General features: G+C 36.8%; 1 long non-coding RNA gene across 1 annotated transcript in view; it reads right to left on the bottom strand.

Annotated features, from left to right (window-relative positions):
- The window catches only part of LOC121818166 (uncharacterized), a 58,401-nt gene that overhangs the window by 12,057 nt on the left and 22,543 nt on the right, over nt 1-23,801 (bottom strand). The gene's annotated exons all lie outside the window — the stretch shown is intronic.

Raw genomic sequence — 23,801 nt, 5'->3', positions numbered from 1 at the left:
TTTAGGAAAAGGTCCCTCATCAAATGCTTCTCTTAAGACTCCAAAATTGACTGGGCAGGAGGAAACTCCTATCCTTCCCCACAAGGGTAGGGGTGGAGAGAAAATGCCACCTTTCTCTTCTTCTCTGTAAATTCCCTTCAACAATCACACTAGCGACTATCTAGCTTTCTCATATGTATTCTGGAGACGTGTGATAGGGTGGATAATTGAAGGACCAGTTGATCTACATCTTAGCAAATCTTGAGGGCTGTGCTTAGTGGAGGACTTGTCCTCAGCTTTGAACAAAATAGTTCCATATTATGCATCTTGTTACAGAAATTTTTCCTGAGCTTCATACGTATTTATGATTTTTGTATATGATTATATAAATAACCCATACTGAAGGATACACAGTCCTTTCATCCTAGAGATCTTAAATCTTATCCTTGATACAAGCCAGAGCATCAGAGAGTCATAAATCTACACATGGGCACTATACCATTGGCCTACACAGATGCATACATCATTAAAAAAATTAAAACTACAAGTTTAGCATCCTATTTCCTCTTAGAACATGTAAAAGGATATTGCTTACTACTTCACTTTGAGCCTCTTGCATGGTTACCCACAGGAAATGATGCCCCTGGTTCTCAGTGCTAGTTGCTTCTGCTGAGCACTAGGAAGGTTTAATCTCACAAACACTGTAAGACTTGTAACAGATCATTTTTCATTTTGTTTTGGTGATTTAAAAGCACAGAAATATTTTCTCTCTAGCAATTGTTCAAGGCACAAAGATTTGCATTTCTTATGTCAACTGATCCTCCCAGACTTATGCTTCTTTCCATTCCTACTTTTTCCCCCTGCACTTCAATTTCTTCCCTTATTTTATTTTTTCAATCTTGTTTTATTGCCCATAGCTTTATAAATGGCAATGACTTTTTTTTTTCTTGAAACAAAGAGGATATAAGTAAACAAGTCATAAAATAGCCTCATTAGGCATTGTATTTAGAGACAGGCTTCTCCTAGAATGTGATCCATGGATCATCAGCAAAAGCATCACCTGAAAGCAGATTAGAAATGCAGAATCTGAAGTGCAACCTCACTTCATATCTACTGGATTAGAATCTGTATTTAACACAAACCCCAGGTAATTTATGTGCACATTAAAGTAGAGAAGAGTTGTGCTTGTGCACGTCCTTTCTTTGGTACCTTGAAATCCTCAAGATTAGACTGCAGCATCGTCATATCTTTGTATGCATGAAATTCCATGAATGTCTGTTTGTTCATTTTAGGAGTCTTTATCCTCTCAGAGTAAGGACCACCCCAAATCTTTTGTTGTTGTTCAGTAGCTCAGTCATGTCCAACTCTTTGCAACCCCACGGACAGCAGCACACCAAGCTTCCCTGTCCATTACAGTCTCCCAGAATTTGCTCAAGCTGATGTCAAGTGATGCCAAGTCCTTAGGACAACATTCTTAAGAATTCTTAAGAGTCCCAAACAAAATGCTGAAAATGTTCTACAGTCTGTTGGTTAGGTGGCACAGGCTGCTTGCTCCAGGAGTGTACTGCACCGACCATAAAACTTATTCTTAATATACCTTTCAAGTAGACTGTCCCTAAAACCACACAGACTTAAAATAATAACAGAAGACAAGAGAAATTACTAATACAAAAGTACAGACACAAAACAAAAGATTAATTTTAAAATGGGAAGCAATGAGGTAGAATGATGCAGGAAAGCTGTTCCAGATAACAGAGACTTGTAAAACAGAAATTTCACACAGTACAAATTTGATGAGAATTGACATTAAATTCACTCCTGAATCCCCACTCCATAAATTTCAATTTCTAAGTGATGTATCAGAATGACACAATGCTGCTTTTTTTTTTTTTTTAAGTAGTGGAAATACTAATCCTATGACTTTTAAGATCCAATTTTGGGAGTTAGGAGACAAGAGAAAATTTCTTATCACAAACCTTCATGGTTTTCATGATATTTAAGATCATTCTACCTTTAAAAATACAGGTACAACATCAATTTCAGTGTTACTTTTCTTTAAACAACCATACCTTCTGTTCCTGTCTTATGCAGGCACATTGCTTCTTCTTATCTTTGGAACTACATTAGATACCTGTAGAATGGAAGAATGAATAAAATCTCCCTACCCTATTTGGGGCTTCCCTGGTGACTCAGCTGATAAAGAATCCTCCTGCAATGTGGGAGACCTGGGTTTGATCCCTGGGTTGGGAAGATCCCTTGGAGAAGGGAAAGGCTATCCATTCCAGGATTCTGTCCTGGAGAATTCCATGGACTGTATAGTCCATGGGGTCACAAAAGAGTCAGACATGACTGAGCGACTTTCATTCACCCTCTTTTAGGTTTTAGGCAGAGATCTCTAATAGACTCATCTGCTGTGAAGCACTGCTGCTACTACTGTTGCTGTTGCTAAGTCGCTTCAGTTGTGTCCGACTCTGTGTGACCCCATAGACGGCAGCCCACCAGGCTCCCCTGTCCCTGGGATTCTCCAGGCAAGAACACTGGAGTGGGTTGCCATTTCCTTCTCCAATGCATTAAAGTGAAAAATGAAAGTGAAGTCACTCAGTCGTGCCCGACTCTTAGCAACCCCATGGACTGTAGCCTACCAGGCTCCTTTGTCCATGGGATTTTCCAGGCAAGAGTACTGGAGTGGGTTGCCATTGCTTTCTCCACAAGCATACTTCTGGCCAAATCACTGGAAGAACGATCCTGGGGCTCAGAATTTTATTCCTGTGAGTAGCATCTTATTGTATCTAAATTGAAGGAGTCATACATTCATGAAGCCAATAAATTACTTCAACAATAAAATCAAAAGTTGATCTCAGCTCACAGGTTTAAATTTAACTCTTCTTCCTTGCCTTCCTTAAGTATTTGTTATGCATCTATTATGTATCAGGTACTGCATTAAGTGCTGAGGCTAGAAGAACAAATTAAGACAGTCCCTGGCCAAATATTCAGTCTCAACTACTATTTTAAGAGATTCCTTATAACGAGAAATGAAAGACCAAGTTACATTTTCTGAGAGTGAATGAATTTTTTATTAAAGCCCTTCACTCCAAAAAAAAAAAAAAAAAGGATCCAGATTTTCTGTAGGCCTTTGAGGAAGAATCTGACGCTTAAGGAAACAGTCTTTGTCACCATGGTGACATGATCAGTTAGTAGGCCATCCCATGTGTGTCCACCCAGATATGGAAGTGTAACACTGAGAAGAATACCAGCCTCCCCAAAAAGGATGTGGAAGAGCAACTAGAGTAAGAGAACAGTATTGGGGGCATGTGGCAGAAGAATATTACATGCAGATAGTACTAATTTTAGTGACCTATTACTTATAAGAAGCCCCATCCTAAGGTTCTAATTTAAGAAGCCTGAAATATACACCCATTATATTGACCTAAACCACACTTAGTAGAGATAAAGTTATCACAGAGGCCTGTATTATGAGTCAATGTGTAACTGGAAAGTGAATTGTGAAACCATTATGTTTCTCATCCTTTTGAGAAGAAACTCTAGATATGTAGGGAGCTGGGGGCTGACCTGATGATGACTCAGTGAAGATTTCCATTTGAGGCCACAGGAAGCTCTAAGGAAGGATGAATTGGAAATCTAGAACTATGCAGGGTTGCTGAGATTCAAAATCAAATCATGGGAGTTGTGGTATAGTGCCAGAAGTTAGAGCAGTAATGTAAGACCTAAGGATGAGGATCTAGGATGATGATCAGAAAAGTAGCTGTTGGGGTCATCGCTGGCTATTATGACTTGCAGTGGTCAGGAATTATAGGGTCAAGAATATACTTAGACTGGATGCTTACTGGGATATTTCACCCTGGTATGGATGAATTGTGTCCTGCACAAATTTATATGTTGCTGTTTGTGACCCCCAATGTGACTATATTTAGAGTAAGGAGGTAATTAAGGTTAAATGAGTTCATAAGGGTGAGGCTCTGATCTGATAGGATTAGTGTCCTTATAAGAAAAGACACCAGAGAGCTCACACTCTCTTTACCATGTGAGGACACAGCAAGATGGCAGACATCTCCAAGTCAGGAAGAGAACCCTCACTGGGAACTGAGTTTAATAGTACACTTCCCAGCCTCTAGAACCCTGAGAAGTGTCTGTTTAATCCACTCCATCTGTCACATTTTGTCATAGCAGCCCAAGCTAGTGCAGTCCCTATTACAGACAATAAAAATGCCTATTTATAAGCAACAACACTATAAAGAATGTGGTAGTAGCGGAAGAGCAGACACTGATCAGCGGAATAGAATGGGAAATCTAGAAGTAGATATGATTATAGATAACATAAAAGATAAGCTTAGAAGAATTTCACAGGATTCAGCAAAAAATTATGAATATATTAACAAGTAAAAACATAAAGTTAAATATTTTTAAGTATCTGGTGGGGAGATGACTTTAAAAACTTTAAAGCATTAGGAGAAAGCACAAAAGAAAAGACAGATTCAACCAGATAAACATCAAGATCATCATTTTGACAAACAAATTAAATAACAAGCCACATATTGAGGAGAATGTTTTAAGTAATAATTTTCAGGGATATTAGCTTTAAAACGAAAAGTAGAAATTGGTCAAAATACAAAACATGAAGATATCAACAAAAAAGACAGAAAAAGGAAAAAACAAATTTGCACAAAAACAAACTACTTTAGTAAATACACGTAAGGTGAATTGTTTCATCTTGATCACACTCGAAGATATGCAGATAAAAATCAAATAGAATGTCTACACAAACCCTGCATGAGGATGTTTATAGTAGCCTCATTCATAATTGCCCAAACTTGGAAGCAACCAAAATGTCCTTCAGTAGGTGAATGGGTAAATAAACTGGTTCGTCCAGGCAATGGGATATTAGTGCTAAAAAGAAATGAGTGATCAAGCCATGAAAAGACATAGTGGAGTCGCAAATGCATATTAGTAAGTGAAAGAAGCCAAACTGAACAGGCTACGTACAGTATGATTGCAACTATATGACATTCTGGGGCTTCCCTGGTGGCTCAGACAATAAAGAAACCAGCTGCAATGTGGGAGACCTGGGTTTGATCCCTGGGTTCGGAAGATCCCCTGGAGAAGGGAATGGTACCCACTTCAGTATTGTTGCCTGAAGAATTCCATGGACAGAGGAGCCTGGCAGACTACAGTCCATGGGTTTGCAAAGAGTCGGACACGACTGAGCGACCAACACTTTCACAGTATCAGTATATTACTGCGACTATATGACGTTCTGGAAAAGGCAAAGCTACGGTGATCGTAAGATCAGTTGTTGCCCAGGATTGAGAAGGGTGAGAGACAAATAGGCAGATCAGAAAGGACTTTTAGGGCAGTGAAAGTACTCTGTATGATACTCTAATGGTGGATAAATGTCATACATTTGTCCAAACAAATGGACAACACCAAGAGAAGATCTTAATGTAAACTACGGATTTGGGGTGATGGTATCTCACTGTAGGCTTATCAGTTGTAACAAGTGTACAATCTATGAGAAGATGTTGATAATGGCAGAGGCTATGCATGTGTGGGGGCAGAGGGTACATGGAAAATTTTTCTCTTCATTTTCCTGAGAACCTACAACTGCACTGAAAAGAAATAAACCTTTTAAGTTTAAAAAAAATGTTGAATAGAAGATAACATAGGAAACTAAATGACATGATGATTTATCTACTAAATGAGCCCCAAAGCACTAGCATTAAAATAATCAAGTACTGAACAAGTGCTGAGGAGAAAGTGGGAGCTCCGGAACACACTTGATGAGGAAAGGTCACTTGATTACAGTACTTTCAGAAAGCAATTTGACTAGAGAAGTCATTTGCCATAAAAGTGCTCGTATGTCATAGGATTTTATCTTAAGGAAACAATATGAAAAGACAGTAAATGCTTTACAGGTAAGGATATTTTTGATACAAGTTACATAAGGTTGAAAAATAGGGAACAATATAGCTATCTAATGGTAGAGGCACACAAAGATATTATGGTATGGCCACTTGATTGAATATCTCGGGCACTAAGAATTGTAATATTGAAAATTTGACTTTATCGTAAGATATTCAGGTGAGCAAAAAGCCCTCAGTGGCACATACACTTTTATTGCAACTATGTAAAAAAGAGTAACTATGAACAAAGGCTTGAAGGCAGTACACAGAATTGTAAAGCATTATTGTTACAGGATGGTAAGGTTTTTGGATGCCCCTCCCATCATTTTGCCAAACTTTCTGCAATGCTTTTACATTGTCTTTAAGTGAAAACAGGAGAAAATATGACACAATCTGCCTCACTGATATAATATGGTAAGTATTTTAGTCTATAAAAAGAAGAAACCATCAGAAAATGAAGAACGGAAAAATAGTTGCAGTAAGAAATTCTTACTGACAAAAATAACTCAGGGGAATATGAATACTTAGATGCCACAGAATATGTGTGAAAATATGTTGGCATGTATAGATCCAGAATTTGTATTCACAAAATGGTACTGACATTATTCCTCTCTAATAAAAACAATTGCTTTACTGTTTTATTTTCCCTCTGAGTATGGAATGAGCTAAACTCTGGATGAAATGAAATACTGCAATGCCTAGCACATAGTAGGCAGCCAATAAATATTAATTTCCTTCCTTCCTATGAAATATAAGATAACTCTGAAATAAAAGGAGCTTTATGGCCTTAAAGAAACAATAGTTTGGGAATCAAAGCCAACCTCATCAAACATTCCCTATTATAGTAAACTCTTTTAGTTTTAACATTTAAAAGGAAAAAAAAAAAACTCTAATAATTGAAACGGTTTTCCTGAATTTCAGTTTTAAGAGAAAGAAACATATTACAATTTTTAAGAGACTATCAGGTATTTTAGTAATGATGCTAAGAGACTGCAGATTCAGTACAATATTACACCTTCTCTCCGCTGGGTACATCATCTAAGAAAGAACCAGCGTAATTTAGTGTTACCATTTTATTTCTCTTAGTGGAAATAGTGGGGATTGGACCTATCTGGAATTTTTAATAGACATTACAGGAAACCTGGGCCTTTCTGGGCAGCATTTATGAATTTTAAGGGGACAGAAATAATCCATTTTTCTGGGAAACACTCACGTAGAACGAACTGTTCTTAATGATGTGTTAATGAGGTGGCTGCAAAGGCCTGATGCTGCTGGCCCAAGTGAGAGGGGCTGTGGCCTCCTGGCACCCTTGGTCCCCTTTATTCAGGAGAATGCTCCTGCCTGCTGCCTTACTTATTCTTCGTCCCCTCCCTCTGCATTGGGGGACTAACCTCTCTGTGTATAGATACTAGACTGTGTGTAGATACTAGACTTCTTTCTCTGAGGACCAATCAACCCAAGCTGGTCTGTGACTTCTTACCTGGCCTTAGCATTTATTATTATGCATCTAGAACACCATCCATTTGCTTTGCACAGTTAAAATACCTGTAATTTTTAATGACCAAAACTGGATAATACTTGTATTTTGCAAACCATGTGTCATTGAAAGATTGATTTGTTATTCGGGACTGGACCTTTTTGTCATCTAATCACCCTGAATCCTATCCTCGGGTTAGTATTTGAGTGCAGAGAGTGGCACTTCATCTGGTCTGCTCTGAAATGTTGCACATACTGAAAAGGTGGATTTGGGGGGTGGGTAACTTTTTTTTGCTAAATTTTTGCTTGACTTAATTTCAAATTGCAAGAATAATGTGACTATCTCTCCTACCTCCTTTACACAGATTCACCAACTGTTTACATTTTGCTCTGTCATTTTTCCCCTTTCTGTGTGTATGTGTATAATTTCTTGAACTAAAAACTCTCAAATTAAAGTAAATTGGCAACATCAAGTCCCTTTACCAGATACTTGATGTACATTTCCTAAGATCAAGGACATTCTCTCAATTAACCACAGTCAAAATCGGGAAAGTACAACAATCAAAATTGGGAAATTTAACATTGATGCAATGCTGTTATGTACTCCACACTTCAAATTCACAATTGTTTCAATAATGACCTTTAGAGCTATTTAATTTTTTCCTAATCCAGTATGCGATTCAGAATCATGCATGGCATTTGGTTGCCATGTCTTCCCTATCTCCTTCAATTAGAACAGCTCCTTAATGTTTTTTAAATCACCATTCGGAGTGCAAGCCAGTTATTTTGTAGAAGTTCCTCAATTTGGGTTTGTCTGATTTTTACTTATGATTGGATTCATGTCCATTTTTGGCAGCAATACTATTTAAATAATGTTGTACCATTTTTAATACCTCATATATATCAGGAGGCATGTGACAATGTTTATCTTAATTTTGGTCATGTTAAACTTTGATCGTTTGGCAAAGCTGGTGTCCTCCAGGTTTGTCAACTATAAAGTCACTATTTTTCCCATTGGAATGAATATGACATTTATGGAGAGATGCTTTGAAGCTATGTAAAGTTTGCTCCTCATCAAAGTTTCAACAAGTTGAGATATTTTTAAGTGGCCATCACATGGATCCAACCTAAATTTTTATCAACAGAGGAATGGATAAAGAAGATGTGGTCCACATAAACAAAGAAATATTACTAAGCCATATAAAGAGAACAAAATCATGCCATTTGCAGCCACATAGATAGACCTAGAGATTATCATATTAAGTGAAGTCAGACAAAGACAAATATATGATAACATTCATATGTGAAATCTAATTTTTAAAAACATAGAAATGAACTTATTTATAAAAACAAAAACAGAATCACAGACTTCTAAAACAAACTTGTGATTACCAAAAGGGAAACATGGGGAGGGGAAGGAAAATTAGGACCTTGGGATTAACATACACACAGTACTATATATGAAATAGATAGCCAACAAGGACTTACTGTATAGCACAGGAAACTCTACTCAATATTCTGTAATAACTGATATGGGTAAAGAATTTGAAAAAGAATGACTATATATATATATATATATATATATATATATATGTATAACTGAATCACTTTGCTGTTCACTTAAAACTAACACAACATTTTAAGTCAACTATACTCCAGTAACATTTTTTTTTAAGTGGCCATTACAATGGGGGCCCAATTTTTAAAATTAGGGATGACTAATTCTATACTCCCTCTATAACTTCATACCTCCTCACACTTTGCTTCACTCTTCCCCTTTCCCCTCCTGCATCCAACCTCTCAACCTATATCCTCACTCTTTTCCTTCTATTCACTACCTCTAACTGTTTTGGCACTTGTGAGTCTGTGCCTGCTACCTAACTTGTATGGGTCATCAGTCTTCCTGCCACTCCCAAATCTAGTACATGTTAGGCACAATGCTTTGTAATACTTAGTGCTCATTTTTTATTGTAAAAATTTTAAACATAGAAAGATGTTGAGAGAATGATTCAATGAACATCCATATACTCTCCTTCCAGACTCAATAAATGCAAATCGTTTTCCATATTTGTTTCATCTTTTTCTTTTACTTGACATTATGGCACTTCAACCCTAAATTCTGCACATATCTCCTTAAAATGACAAATTTCTAAATTATCAAACCTAAGAAAATTAACAATAATTTTAACATATCTTTTAGTATTCCATCCATATTTATAGTTGTTTTAAAGTTTATCTACAAATTCTTTGATACTGCTGGTTTTAAGAGGCAGAGCCTAATTACCCTCCTCGTAAGTGTGAGCTGTACTCAGTGACTCATTTCTAATGTATAGAATAAAGCAAAAATACCTCTGTGTAACTTCAGAGACTAAGTCTTTCTTTGCTCACTTTCTTTCTTAGATCATTCATTCTAGGGCAAGTTAGCTTCCGTGTTGCGGGGACATTCAAGCAGCTTGTGCTCAACATCAATTACTATTAGAGAAATGCAAGTGGCACTTGTGGTAAAGAACCCATCTGCCAATGCAGGAGACTTAAGAGACATGGGTTTGATCCCTGAGTCAGGAAGATCCCTTGGAAGAGTAAATGGCAACCCACTCCAGTATTCTTGCCTGGAGAATTCCATAGATAGAGGAGGCTGGCTGGTTACAGTCCATAGGGTTGCAAAGAGTTGGATATGACTGAACAACTAACACTTTCACTTCCAGGACAACTGTCCTATTGTGCATTTTGGATTTGCGTGATCATTTCCTCTTAAGTTCATTTAATTTGTTCCTCCCTCCACTGTTTTCTTTGTAGACTGTAAGTTAGGTTAAGGATTGACTAGAATCAAGTTCAACAGATTTGTCAAGAAGACTTCATAAGGATTCATAATGCTGTGTACTTCATATTACATCACACAAAGGGGCAGATACTGTCAGGTTGGCCCTCTATGGGTTATGCTAAGTTTGATCACTTAGTTAAGGTGGTTTACTGCTGGGTCTTCCCATTGTAAAATCACATTTTTCTTTTCGGAATTTATAAGAAATCTATGATGAATACTTTGGCACTGTGAAGATATCCTGTTCCCTAGCAAATTTTCACTTAATGACATTTTAGCATATACTGATGATCTTTGCTTGAATCAATTATTATTAAAGAACATTCAAAATGTTGACTTGTTAATTATATCCTTTCTTCTGCACTGTATTAGCTGATATTCTTCTGCAGAGAAGAGCTTTCTTCCCTTCCGCTCTCCCTCCCTTCCTCTCTCTGTCCCTCCCCTTCTCTCTTTGAATATCACTATGGTCTTTTACATTTTGTAAAATAAAATATAGCAATTTTATAATGCATGATCAAATTGTCAAATTACATTATTCTAAACTGTATTCAAATGACACTGATAGTATTAACAGTAAACCAACTAAAGTTAAAAAAAATTTCTTTGCCGTTCTTTTCATCTTTATATTGTATGCTTCTAAATATATAGCTTATTAAATATATAGTGTTCAAAAGTCACTTGAAATAATTTGTAATTCTTGATTTCTCTGGTTATACTATCAATTTGACTTATAGCAAAGCTCATCTGTTTCTTATGGTCAATATTAGGATTTTCTTTTTCTCCTTTTTGATGTAATTTTTTTGAATATGCAGAATATTAATACATATTTCAAAAGTGAGAACTACATAGAACGGTATCCTCAGAGAAGTCTCCATCCCATCTAGATACCTTTCTCCCATTTATTTATACCTCCATATAGCAATTTTTATTACTTTCTGATTGTCCATCCTATGTTTTTTGCAAAAACAAGTATATATATTAATAGTTACATATTGTTTGTGTATATCTTATATATTGTAGATATATGCTACAATATATACAATGTAAATAATGTGTGTATACAAACACACTGTTTTATACATGTACATGTATGTGTGGGATGTACATATGCTTAACTGTTAATGTACACCTCTTAACAGACTTTAAAGTGTACATTGTAATATTATTGACTGTAGGTATGATGTTGTACAACAGATCTTCTGTCTTCCTTCATACACAAAATGTAGCAGACCATAATGATTGTTTTATATCTTGATTTTTTTTTAACTTGGTGCCTCTTAGAAATTACTCCATAACAATTTATAGGGTTTGTCCTAAATTCTTTATCACTGTATAGTACTCCATCATGTGGCTAGGTTATTCAACTGGTCCACATTAACAAGACTTGCATTGTTTTCAGACTTTGTTGTTACAAATAATATGTGACTAATAAACATATATGTATGTCTCAGTTCAGTTCAGTTCAGTCGCTCAGTCGTGTCAGACTCTTTGTGACCCCATGAATCGCAGCACGCCAGGCCTCCCTGTCCATCACCAACTCATGGATTTCACTCAGACTCACGTCCATCGAGTCAGTGATGCCATCCAGTCATCTCATCCTCTGTCGTCCCCTTCTCCTCCTGCCCCCAATCCCTCCCAGCATCAGAGTCTTTTGCAATGAGTCAACTCTTCGCATGAGGTGGCCAAAGTACCGGAGCTTCAGCTTTAGCATCATTCCTTCCAAAGAAATCCCAGGGCTGATCTCCTTCAGAATGAATTGGTTGGATCTCCTTGCAGTCCAAGGGACTCTCAAGAGTCTTCTCCACACCACAGTTCAAATGCATCAGTTCTTTGGTGCTCAGCCTTCTTCACAGTCCAACTCTCACATCCATACATGACCACAGGAAAAACCATAGCCTTGACTAGATGGACCTTAGTCAGCAAAGTAATGTCTCTGCTTTTAAATATACTATCTAGGTTGGTCATAATTTTCCTTCCGAGGAGCAAGCGTCTTTTAATTTCATGGCTGCAATCACCATCTGTAGTGATTCTGGAGCCCAAAAAAATGAAGTCTGACACTGTTTCCACTGTTTCCCCATCTATTTCCCATGAAGTGATGGGACCGGATGCCATGATCTTCGTTTTCTGAATGTTGAGCTTTAAGCCAAATTTTTCACTCTCCTCTCACTTTCATCAGGAGGCTGTTTAGTTCCTCTTCACTTTCTGCCATAAGGGTGGTGTCATCTGCATATCTGAGGTTATTGATATTTCTCCCGGCAATCTTGATTCCAGCTTGTGTTTCTTCCAGTCCAGCATTTCTCATGATGTACTCTCCATATAAGTTAAATAAGCAGGGTGACAATATACAGCCTTGACGTACTCCTTTTCCTATTTGGAACCAATCTGTTGTTCCATGTCCAGTTCTAACTGTTGCTTCCTGACCTGCATATAGATTTCTCAAGAGGCAGGTCAGGTGGTCTGTATTCCCATCTCTTTCAGAATTTTCCACAGTTTATTGTGATCCACATAGTCAAATGCTTTGGCATAATCAATGTGTGTGTATATATATATACATATATATATACACATATATTTATATATACATATAAATATATATATATATTTTAGTGTTGCAGAAGTATATCTTCAGTACTGCTTAGTAAAAGAGTATGTACATATTTAATTTCATGAGATATTGCCAAGTTCCCCGAAAAAGGGCTTGTGCCATTTGTACTGCCCACCATCAATGAAGAGAGCATATGTTTCTGCAAGGCCTTGAACAGGGTGTTTTGTCAAGTATTTCACTTTTGCCAGTTTAATAAACCTAAAATATGTTTGAATATAGTAGTAATTTGTATTCCTATTCTGATTGATTTTAAGCATATTTCCATGTGTTTAAGGGTCATCTCACTTTCTTTTCCTGCAGTTTCTCTGTCATTTTTCTCATTTTTCTATTGGAATTTTGGTACTTTTCTCTCAATTTAAAAATACATATTTATATTTTAATGTCTATTTTATTGTGATAAGAGCATTTGCAGAAGATCTAACTTTTTAACAGATTTTGAAGTGTACATTATATTATTCTTGACTTAGATATGATGTTGTACAGCAGATCTTTAGAGCTTATTTATCTTAACTGAAATACTATGCCAATTGACTAGTAACTCATTTCTCCCTTTCCACAACCCCTTTGATCTTATAGATTTGGCTATTTTAGCTACCTCAGATAAGTGGAATCATGCAGTATTTGTCTTTCTGTGCCTGGTCTATTTTGTTTAGCACAATGTCCTCAAGGTTCATCTGTGTTGTCACATACTGCAAAATTTCCTTCTTTTTAAAGGCTGAATAGTATTTTATTGTATGTACAGACCATATTTTTAAAAATCCATTCATCTGTTTTTTGGGTTTTTTTTTTCCATTCATCTGTTGATTGACATTTGAGTTTGTCCACATCTCGGCTACTATAAACAATGCTTCAATAAATATAGGCATGTTAATATCTGTCTCTTTGAGATCCTAATTTCATTTCCTTTGGATAAATACCCAGAAATGAGATTGCTGAATCTTATGATAGTTTTATTTTTAATTTTTTGAGGAACCTCCATACTGTTTTCCAAAGAGGCTACACTATTTTGCATTCCCACCAACAGTTTGCCAGGGTTCCAATTTCTCCACACACTTGCCAACATTTGTTGTCTTTTTGCTTTTTGATAATAGCCATCCTGACAGTTGTGAGATGATATCTTATTGTGGTTTTGATTTACATTCCCCTGATTATTAGTGATGCTGAGCATTTTTTCATATACCTATTGGCCATTTGTATGTCTTCATTGGGAAATAGTCCTTAGGCCACTTTTTTCACATGTGTTACTCACTTTTTTATAATTGAGTTGAAGTACCTTATATATTTTGGATGTTAACTCTTTGTTGGGCTTCCCTGATAGCTCAGTTGGTAAAGAATCTGCCTGCAATGCAGGAGACTCCAGTTGCATCCTTGGGTTGGGAATATCTCCTGGAGAAGGGATAGGCTACCCACTTCAGTATTCATGGGCTTCCCTTGTGGCTCAGCTGGGTAAAGAACCCACCTGCAATGTGGGAGACCTGTATTAGATCCCTGGGTTGGGAAGATCCCTTGAAGAAGGGAAAGGCCACCCACTCCAGTATTCTGTCCTGGGAAATTCCATGGACTGTATAGTCCATGGGGCCAAAAAGAGTCAGACATGACTGAGCAACTTTCACTCCTTATTAGATATATGGTTTGTAAATATTTTCTCCCTTTCTGTAGGTTGGCTTTTCACTCTGTTAATTAAACGTTTCCCTTGCTGTCAAGGTTTTTCACTTAATGTAATCTCACTTGTTTGTTATTTTTATTTATTTATTTTGCCTGTGCTTTTGGTGTCATACTCATGAAATCACTGTCAATACCAATGTCATGAAGCTTTCTACCTGTTTTATTCTAGGAGTTTCACAGTTTTGAATTTTATATTTAAACCTTTAATTCACTTTGAGTTGATTTTTGTGTATGGTGTGAGATAAAGGGTCAATCTTATCCTTTTGCATGTGGTTATTCAATTTTCTCAGCACCATTTGTTGAAGAGACTATCATTTCTCCATTGTGTATTCTTGGTGCCCTTGTCATAGATCAATTGAATGTATATGTGTGGACTTATTTCTGGCTCTTTATTCTTTTCCATTAGTTGATATGACTGTCTTTATGCCACATCATACATTCTGTTTTGGTTGCTATAGTTTTGTAATATATTTTGAAATCAGGGAGCCTGATACCTCCATCTTTGTTCTTCTTGCTCAAGATTGATTTGGCTATTCATGGTCTTCTGTGGTTCCATATGAATTCTAGAATTGTTTTTTTCTATTTCTGTAAAAAATGCCATTGGATTTTTGATAAGGATTGCATTGAATCTGTAGGTAACTTTGGGTCATACCAACATTTTAACAATGCCAATTCTTTCATTCTATGAACATGAGCCATCTTTCCATTTGTTTGTTTCTTAATTGCTTTTGTCAGTGTTTTGTAGTTTTTAATATATAGGTCTTTTACTTCCTTAGTTAAGTTTATTTTGAAGTACTTTATTCTTTTTGATTCTATTGTAAATAGATGGTTTTCTAATTTCTTTCTCAGATAGTTCATTGTTGGTATATGAAAACCCAACTGATTTTTGTGTGTCGATTTTGTATCCTGCAACTTTACTGAATTCATTTACTAGATGTAACAGTTTTTATGGAGTCTCTAGAGTATTCTGTGTATAAGATCACACCATCTACCAGCAGAGGCAATTTTTTTTCTTCATTTCTGCTTTGGATGCATTTATTTCTTTTTCTTGACTAACTGATATGGCTAGGACTTCCAATACTATGTTGAATAGAAGTGGCAAGAGTGTGCATCCTTGCTGTCCTTTCAATTCTTAATGGATCTTTATGCATCAGGAAGATTAACTGTTCTTCTGTGATATAAGATGCAAATATTTTTCATTTTGCTTTGTCATCTTTTAACTTATGAAGCTTTTTTTGAGACAATTTTATTTTTATGTAGTAGAATTTATCAGTCTTTTCATTGCTTCTTGATTTTAAGTCATAGTTAGAAAAGTTTTCCCAAGTCTATATCATGAAGTAATTCACCTATACTTTATTTTAGTATTTGTTTTTCATGTATTTTTGTTTCTATGTTAAATTATTTTAAACTGTATTCTCAAAGTTTCTGTCTAAATGAACGTCCCTTTAATAATTGTCTGATTCTCTGTCTTGAGTTCCCCAGAAGCAGACTCTAAGTTAAGGCTTCATATACATGTGATTTATTATAAAAGTGCTCACAGAATAAACTAGAAAAGAAGTGAGGGAAGCAGGACAGAGAAGGGAAAGATGCCAAACCAGATGCAACTTCAGGCAAGATCTCATGGAGGTCAGATTCAGCCTGATCCCTCGGGGAGCTTCTGTGTAAATTACCCCTCCAAGTTGTCCTGACATGAGGTAAGAAGGCTGAGTTTTCATATTCCTATACCCATTAGACACTAGCTAAATAAATTATGTTCCAGGCAAAGACAGGTACCATCAGAAGAGTTTGAGATGAAACCTTTGGAGGCAAAGCACACCAAAACCAGCAGAGGAGTGCATAGAAACAGTAAGAAAGACCTGAAACGATTTGAGTGAGTACTGATGAAGCTTTCACCACAGCTTTGCAAAACCTAAAAAGCAGAAGGCTGTGGGAGGAGCACTGTTAGTAGTGGGAGGGAATGAGAGAAAAAGCCCAAAGAAAGAGTCACTTTTTGTCTCTGCATTCTGTTATTGCTACACTCCTACAGCTCAGATAGCAGATACTTGATTAATTACCTCTGTTTACACTGAAATCTTGGGTTTGTAGAAACACTTGGATCAGAAGGAAATTTCCAACATCTCAGTGATTATGTGAAGCAGAGACTACCTTAGATAAGCAATTCCAAAGTCTCCTTCCCAATAAAACATTTTTCCCAACAAAATCCCGTCTTCATGTTTCTCCCCAGGTGTCCATGAAACATTACAAGAATTAGGACCATATGTAAAAAGCCATGAATCTGCCCCTCCAACCAAGGGAATAGGTGTCCCCCTAAGCCTGAACACTCTACCACCACACTCTCTCATTCTTTCTTTGAAGGCACAGAATACCCCCTGCCCAAACTCCATCTTAAACTCTGAAAACAGGCTGTCCAGTTGTTAGGACTCTGAGTTTCCAGTGATGGAGGCCTGGGTTCCATCCCTGGCTAGGGAACTAGGATCCCCAAAATGGTGCAGCAAGGCCAAAAAATATTTTTAAAAATCAAATAAAATGAAACTCTGCAGACAGCTGACCCTGACTGGAAACCTCTGCCATCTGAAAGACCCTATAAGCACATGCCTACATTTTCAGTTAGCTAGACCCATGAGATCTCCTATTCTATCATTGGAAGCCCCTTCCCAAAATGAGAATTCTTCCAGAACCTTCTTCTCTTATATCCTCTCATTCAAATCCTGTTTAGTGGTTGAAAGGCCAAGATTTGAAGTCAGATCTTGAAAAACCAACTCAGTCACTTTTTAGATACATGACTTTAGAATAGTTTCTAAGTGGCCTCATCACTTCTCAGCCTTTTGGCTAAGATCAAGTGTAGTTTCTAAGTGCCCTCAATCTCCAATTTGCTCATATGAAAAAAGAGAGATATTTACTTACATTGCAGAATTAGTATAATTATTAAATAAAATAAAAACATAAAGCCCTTGGCATTGTACCTGACAATACATTATTATTATCATTCATTATTCTCATTGCACTTGGATGTTTCTTACACTATTTATTTCCCTCTAACCATTTCCTCAGAGACTCTTATTCTATTATAAATAACCTACTTTATTTTCTCAACCACTTCACAGAGCAGTATCTCCTGGTTATCCTCAGAGCACAACACCTCTTCTTAAACTTATTCCATGAAGAAGGCTGATTCTTCTATATTCATATATCACAGGCTGTGACTTGATTCTATCTCCTAGCATCCAAATACAAGTGGCAGATAATTACTCCTCCATCCTGAGGCAAGAAACCTTCCTTTGTTAAGGTTTGTATCAGCTGTATATACTTCCTTTCTAATGCTTTTTGAAACTTTCACCTATTTCCCTTTATTTATTAAGGGTCTGGACACCAGCTTGCTGTTTTCTCCTGGTCTTGTCCTATCTTCACCCTGGATAGTTTCCATATTCATGTGACGCCATCCAGCCTCCCAGCCTCATCGTTGTTTTTTCTAAAACATCCTAAACACCAGCAGTCTTAACCTGTCACTTCTTCAGTGATGCAGTTCTGATGTCCATACCCAATCCAGCTCTACCTCTGAACTCTTATATTCTAATGTACCATTCTGATTCTTATGCTTCTGCCCTCCCTGTCTTTTCTTTCCCTTACTTCTGTTCTTTAACCCTACTCGCAGAGACCTCAAAGTCATTTTATTTCTAGTCCTTTAACCCTGCTTGGCTTCACTTTCTTACCCATCCAATCTTGACTCAAGCACTCAAGCACTGTACTCTTGCACTCAAAACCAAGCCTATTGTCTTTCTACCACATTTGTCTTATAATCTTCAACTTTAGATCAGTCTTGCAACCTTTCTTTGCTGCTCCCACATCTAGGCTGCTAAATGTTAGTGCTAAACATCACATCCTTGAATGAATTAAGACCACCACATATTTAGGATATCCAGCATCTCCTAGACCCTCAGCATCCCTTATTAATTTGTTACTTTGTCTCTTACTAGCTTCTGCTCCAATTTCTCTGAATGGATGCCCCACTAACCTCAAATACCTTATCTCTTTAGCACAGATGAACTCACCTCCTATTTCACCTATAATATCAAGGCTATCAGATATCAAATTTTAATAATCACCCCCATAACTATGAGTCATTTTTATTTGCACTTATCTTCTGGTTTGATCATTCCTTTTAAAGAAGAGTAGGCTGTGGCAGCTGTTCTTCCTCCTGCTCGAGGCAACTTCTTCCATATCCCCCTTATCTCCTACAGATGCAAGATCTCATCCCAATCACTACTCCCTTTTTCTTCTCTATTTTCAACATCTCCCTCTTCAAGGTACTTTACTGTGGCCTCAAAATCTTCCATTAATATTATATCAACCTCTTATCATCACTAGCTCTATCTTTCCCCTTCTTTTCACAGTCAAAATACTAAAAAACAATATTCCAAACTAACACAGCCCCCTCTTTCTCTCTTCCTGTATACGCATCAACCCACACTAGCCAGATTTCAGCCTCCACGGTCCACACAGACTGACCTGGCTGAGGTCACCTGGCCTCATCACTGTCAAATCAATTTACTGCTTTTCAGACTTATGTCATAAGTTCTCTGCAACTTGAGACACTGCTTGCATTTAATCTGTCTCCTCCCTTGGTTTCTATGGAAACACTCTTTTCTTGTTCACTTACTCTCTCTACTATCCTATTTAATAAAATTATTTTCACAGACTCTTCTTCCCTTACACTTTCTTAATATTAGTGAATCCAAAGATTTTCCTCTCTTCTCCTGATATATATTCTTCCCCAAAGATCTCATCAATAGCCATGGCTTCAGCTATCATCTTCATACATACTCATATCCCAAATATGCATCTCTATCCATGCTTCTTTCTGAAGCTCAAGAACATATCTGATTCCTTATAGATAAGTATCTTGAATTTCCCACAAGTACCCCAAACTCATTGTGCTCAAAATCAAACTCATACTTTATCTTAAAATCTGTTTTTTAATATAATCTCTATCAAAATTCTAATGATCTTTTTTTTTTTGTATAAATGAAAAAGCCAATTTCCAACTTCACATGATATTGTAAGGAGCTCCAAAGGGCCAAAATAATCTAAAAAAAAAAAAAAAAAAAAGGAAAACTGGTAAGACTCACAATTCCCAATTTCAAACCTTAACACAAAGCCATAGTAATCAAAACAGAGTGATATGTATAGCCTAATGGAGTAGAATTGAGAGTTCAGAAAAAAAACCATACATTTATGGCCAATTGATTTTCAAAAAGGGTCTCAAGACCGTTCGAAGGAAACATAATTATCTCTTTAACAGATGATACTGGGATAGTTGGATATCCACATGAAGAAGAATTAATCTGGACCCCTGGTCTTACACACCATACAAAATTTAGCTGGAAATGCATGAAAGACTACAATATGAGAGTTAAAACCATAAAAATCTTGGAAGAAAATATAGGAATTAGTATTTATGACTCTGGATTTGCACAGTGGATTCTTAGATACAATAGCAAAAGCATAAGTGATAAAATTAAAAATAGATAATTATATATTTATTTGGCTGCTTTAGGACTGTTAATTCTAACATGTATAGAAGGTCCCTCTTCCCTAGAAGAAAAATCTCTAGGGGGATGCCAAACAATTAATTGTTTTTGGAGAAGAATGATTCTTTTCCTTGAGTAAAGAAGATTCAGCTTTTTAAAATTAATGAAAATTTGGGCTTCATATTTGCTGAGAAATCAAAGTTCCTCTCAATAGCCATCAAGGGCAATCACACTGAAAAGAAAAGAGTAGGGAATATGGGAAGGAATAAAGGAGGTGTGGATGAGATGTAAAGAAGTCTGAGAGGAGAGTAGAAGGGAGATTCTGAGCAAGGAGAAAGGTTAGAGAGTAGGTCCACTGCCTGGGAGATGCAGAGAGAGCTGGCTGAAAGTATGACATCTCAGCATCCATTTTGGATGTGAGACTTTGCCACCTAACTGCATAAGTTTTGAGAAAGAAAAATATTATACAGAAAGCTCCTGGGCTTTCCAGATTAGTAGCTGAAACAATGGTACCATCTAAATATGCCTGGCACAGATCAGATGAAGAAATCCCAAATTCATATTCATCTACTAGTTTGTAAATATCCACCCAGAATCTAGATCAATTACCTCAAACTGGCTAATAATATCTGGATTCAGTTTCTGCTGTATATGTCCAGCAGCAGAGCCCTTTCTGTAGAAATCATGCATGGAGATTTTGTTGTCTGCTTCTCAAAGCTCTAAGATGGAAAAACTCACTTCTTTTGCATAACTACATCTGGCCATTATTTCCTCATTTGCAAAATGAATGGGTCAGTAAGGGTGTGTGCTGAGAGTTGTATTGTTCATACTTTGAGTGGGTTGGACAGAATGGCCATCAAACCCAATGCCCTATATTCTAACAGGGTCACTCCAAATTGGATGGAAGCAAATTATGTAGCTGAGTTGTGTAACTTCTGTTTCTATCAGGGATAATTTCCTTCCCTTTAAGCACAAGGTTATCATTTTTAAATCCAAGTCAATGGTGAAGTGTCCCCTGTTCTCTTCCCATCTATATCCAGCTCCATTGGTCCAGGCTGCCCCAGTTTCTCAGCTCAGCTGAATGGTTCCCTTTTATTTTCTCTTCTCCATCCCCTTTGTCTATAATCAAAGCAGGCATCCTTCCCTCCTCCAACCTGATCCTTGCTGCTGTTCTTCATATTACATGCTCATTATTTCAGCTGTATTTTCAATGCTCCCTCATTACCCCTCTTATGTGTCCACCCACATCTCCACCTACAGTGTCTATAATGTGTTTTCTATCTACTGTAGCTTAATAAAAGGGAAATTATGCTAATTTTATTCAAATTTTTAAAGGTAAAACCTGTACCATTATTATTCTGCCCCTCTTTCCCTTTTATTTATTCATTTCAAAAGAAAAAGTATCTAATCATCTGAGAAAATTGTACTTGCACAATGTTAACCATTTAATATATTTTTCCTTCTGATTAAGCAGATTTTTTTCCCAGTCCAGTTTGGATGGAGTAGATAAGCTGGCCTTCTGAATAGATCAGGTTTTGATGGAATTAGAGGCTGGATCCAAGGAAACTTTGGTGTCAGCTAATAACTTTTGTGCCTGGGAAATAACCTGGAAGGTCTGGTAAATGTGCTGTATTGGGGCATAATTCCTGCAGACATGAGTCAAAGGTTTTGTACATAATTAGGATCATAGAGTCAAAAAGGGCTGCTTGTACATTAAATACAGTCTTCAACAGGCAAGGAAATTTTGCTTGCAAATGCCTAGAGGTAGAAAAGTTGATGTTAGTGTCTAGAAGAATTTCTTTGAAGGTACAGACCAGCTTTGTTGAGAAGACAGTTGGATGAGAATATGGAGAAGTAGGAGAGAGTCTCCAAGGAACAGAGTCCTCCAAGGACCAGAGTCCTCCAAGGAAAAGGAGTTAACCAAGCACTGCTTGGAGCAAAGTTTGGAAAAGGAGAGAGAGCCAATGGCTGGAACCTCAAAGAGACTTAAAGTGGAGGTGATTCAGTTTGAGAGTATTCACATGAGATACCGTACATTGTCCAAACTGATTTCTCCCTGAGGCCCCACAAAATCTTTCATGAAAGTGAAAGAGAAAGTGAAAGTTGCTCAGTCGTGTCTGATTCTTTGCCATCCCATGGACTATACAGTCCATGGAATTCTCCAGGCCAGAATACTGGAGTGGGTAGCTGTTCCTTTCTCCAGGGGATCTTCCCAAGCCAGGGATTGAACCCAGGTCTCCTGCATTGCAGGCAGATTCTTTACCAACATAAAACCTGGGAAATATTTAGTATGACTGGCTTTCTTGTAGAGTTTGGTTAAGAGGCCAACATTACATCAAGTTCAACTCAGAAAAAACACAGTCAAGGCTTGTGGATGAGAGATACAAGATTATTTTAAAAATTTATTTTTCTTTCCTAAGAGGTGAATTTTATCACTGTCAAGAGTGACTTTTAAGAGTCTCAATATGTGGATAATGTTATGTTGGGAGCTACATAACTGAATCAGATTACCATAGATTGTGTACACACATTGCCAGAACAAACAGGCGATTGTATTCCTCTCTGAGAAAAAGTTAACCACATCAACTACCTAATTGACTACATAATTGAAAACACACCCATATTTTGAAATTTTTACATTTTCACAAGTTACATGAAACGTTTATGTCATGCTCCATCAATCACCTTTGTTCTCCTAAATGCATTTAGATCTGAGACTGTCTAATCCAACTCTTTCATTTTCTGAATGAAAAAAATAAACATTGAGATATTTACCTAGAAACAAGCAGTCTGCTTTTGGTGAAGCAGGGTTAGACTTTGAGGTCCTTTGATTCATATCTTTTCTTAATTTCTGCAAATATATGCAGTTGGTATTGGGTAGAAAACAAATTCACAAATGGGATTTAAATGAACTGAAACCCACAAGCCAGGAGTAAAACAGAGAGGGACAGATAAAGGACAGGAGGGAAGAAGAAATATTTGGAAAATTTTGCATGTTTCTACCCCCATTCCAGTCAAAAATAATAAGCCATGAAGTAGGCATGATAGGCACGGTTAGAAATTTTCTTCTCTCTGCCTGTCTCAGATACTGCTTACCTCTCATGATGGAAACATTAGCCCACTGAATATGATCATACCTTTAAAGATGTGTATAACAGGATGCCAAAAAGCAGAGCAACTACCTCTTTTGATCATAAAAAAAAAAAAAAAGAACAATGACACACTCTAATTGTTGGAGGAAAGGCTGTCTGTGTTGTTAGATATAATGAGTCAGTTCCATTGTAGCATCTTTGTAGGGAATAATAACTTTCATAGACACAAGCTATCGAATACTCGAAGAGTTCAGAAAACCATACAATATACATCTATATACCCAACAATCAGAACTTAGATTTTAAAGTTATTTTGCCATATTGACTATATAATTTTTTAAAAAATTATTATTTTTTATGGAACTATTTGTTAAGATGAAGTTAAGAATACTGTTCAAGTTTCATCACTATATCTTTCCTCCTATTGAGAGGGTAACAGGCAGGAAGGCCAGGAGTCTCCAAACGGAGGAAATAGCCTGCAAGTGTCAGATGTTTTTATCTCTCTTAAGCGGCAGGAGGAAACAAATAGCGATATTTTTTCCTTCTCTATACAGATTTAAAAGAGGTTTCTCTTAAAATACTGTGTTGCCATAATGAAACCTAGTTTCACCTGAAGTTAATTATTTTCAAACCTAGAGATAACCAATGCCTTTTTCTTATGGAAATGTTTGTCTTAAGCTATGCTAATGTACTATGCATTTACCCCAAACTCTGTCTTCA

Source organism: Ovis aries, chromosome X, assembly GCF_016772045.2.
Source record: "Ovis aries strain OAR_USU_Benz2616 breed Rambouillet chromosome X, ARS-UI_Ramb_v3.0, whole genome shotgun sequence".
NCBI lineage: Eukaryota > Metazoa > Chordata > Mammalia > Artiodactyla > Bovidae > Ovis > Ovis aries.
Note: the sequence above shows the minus strand (reverse complement) of the source record. Positions and strands in the feature narration are given on the sequence as shown.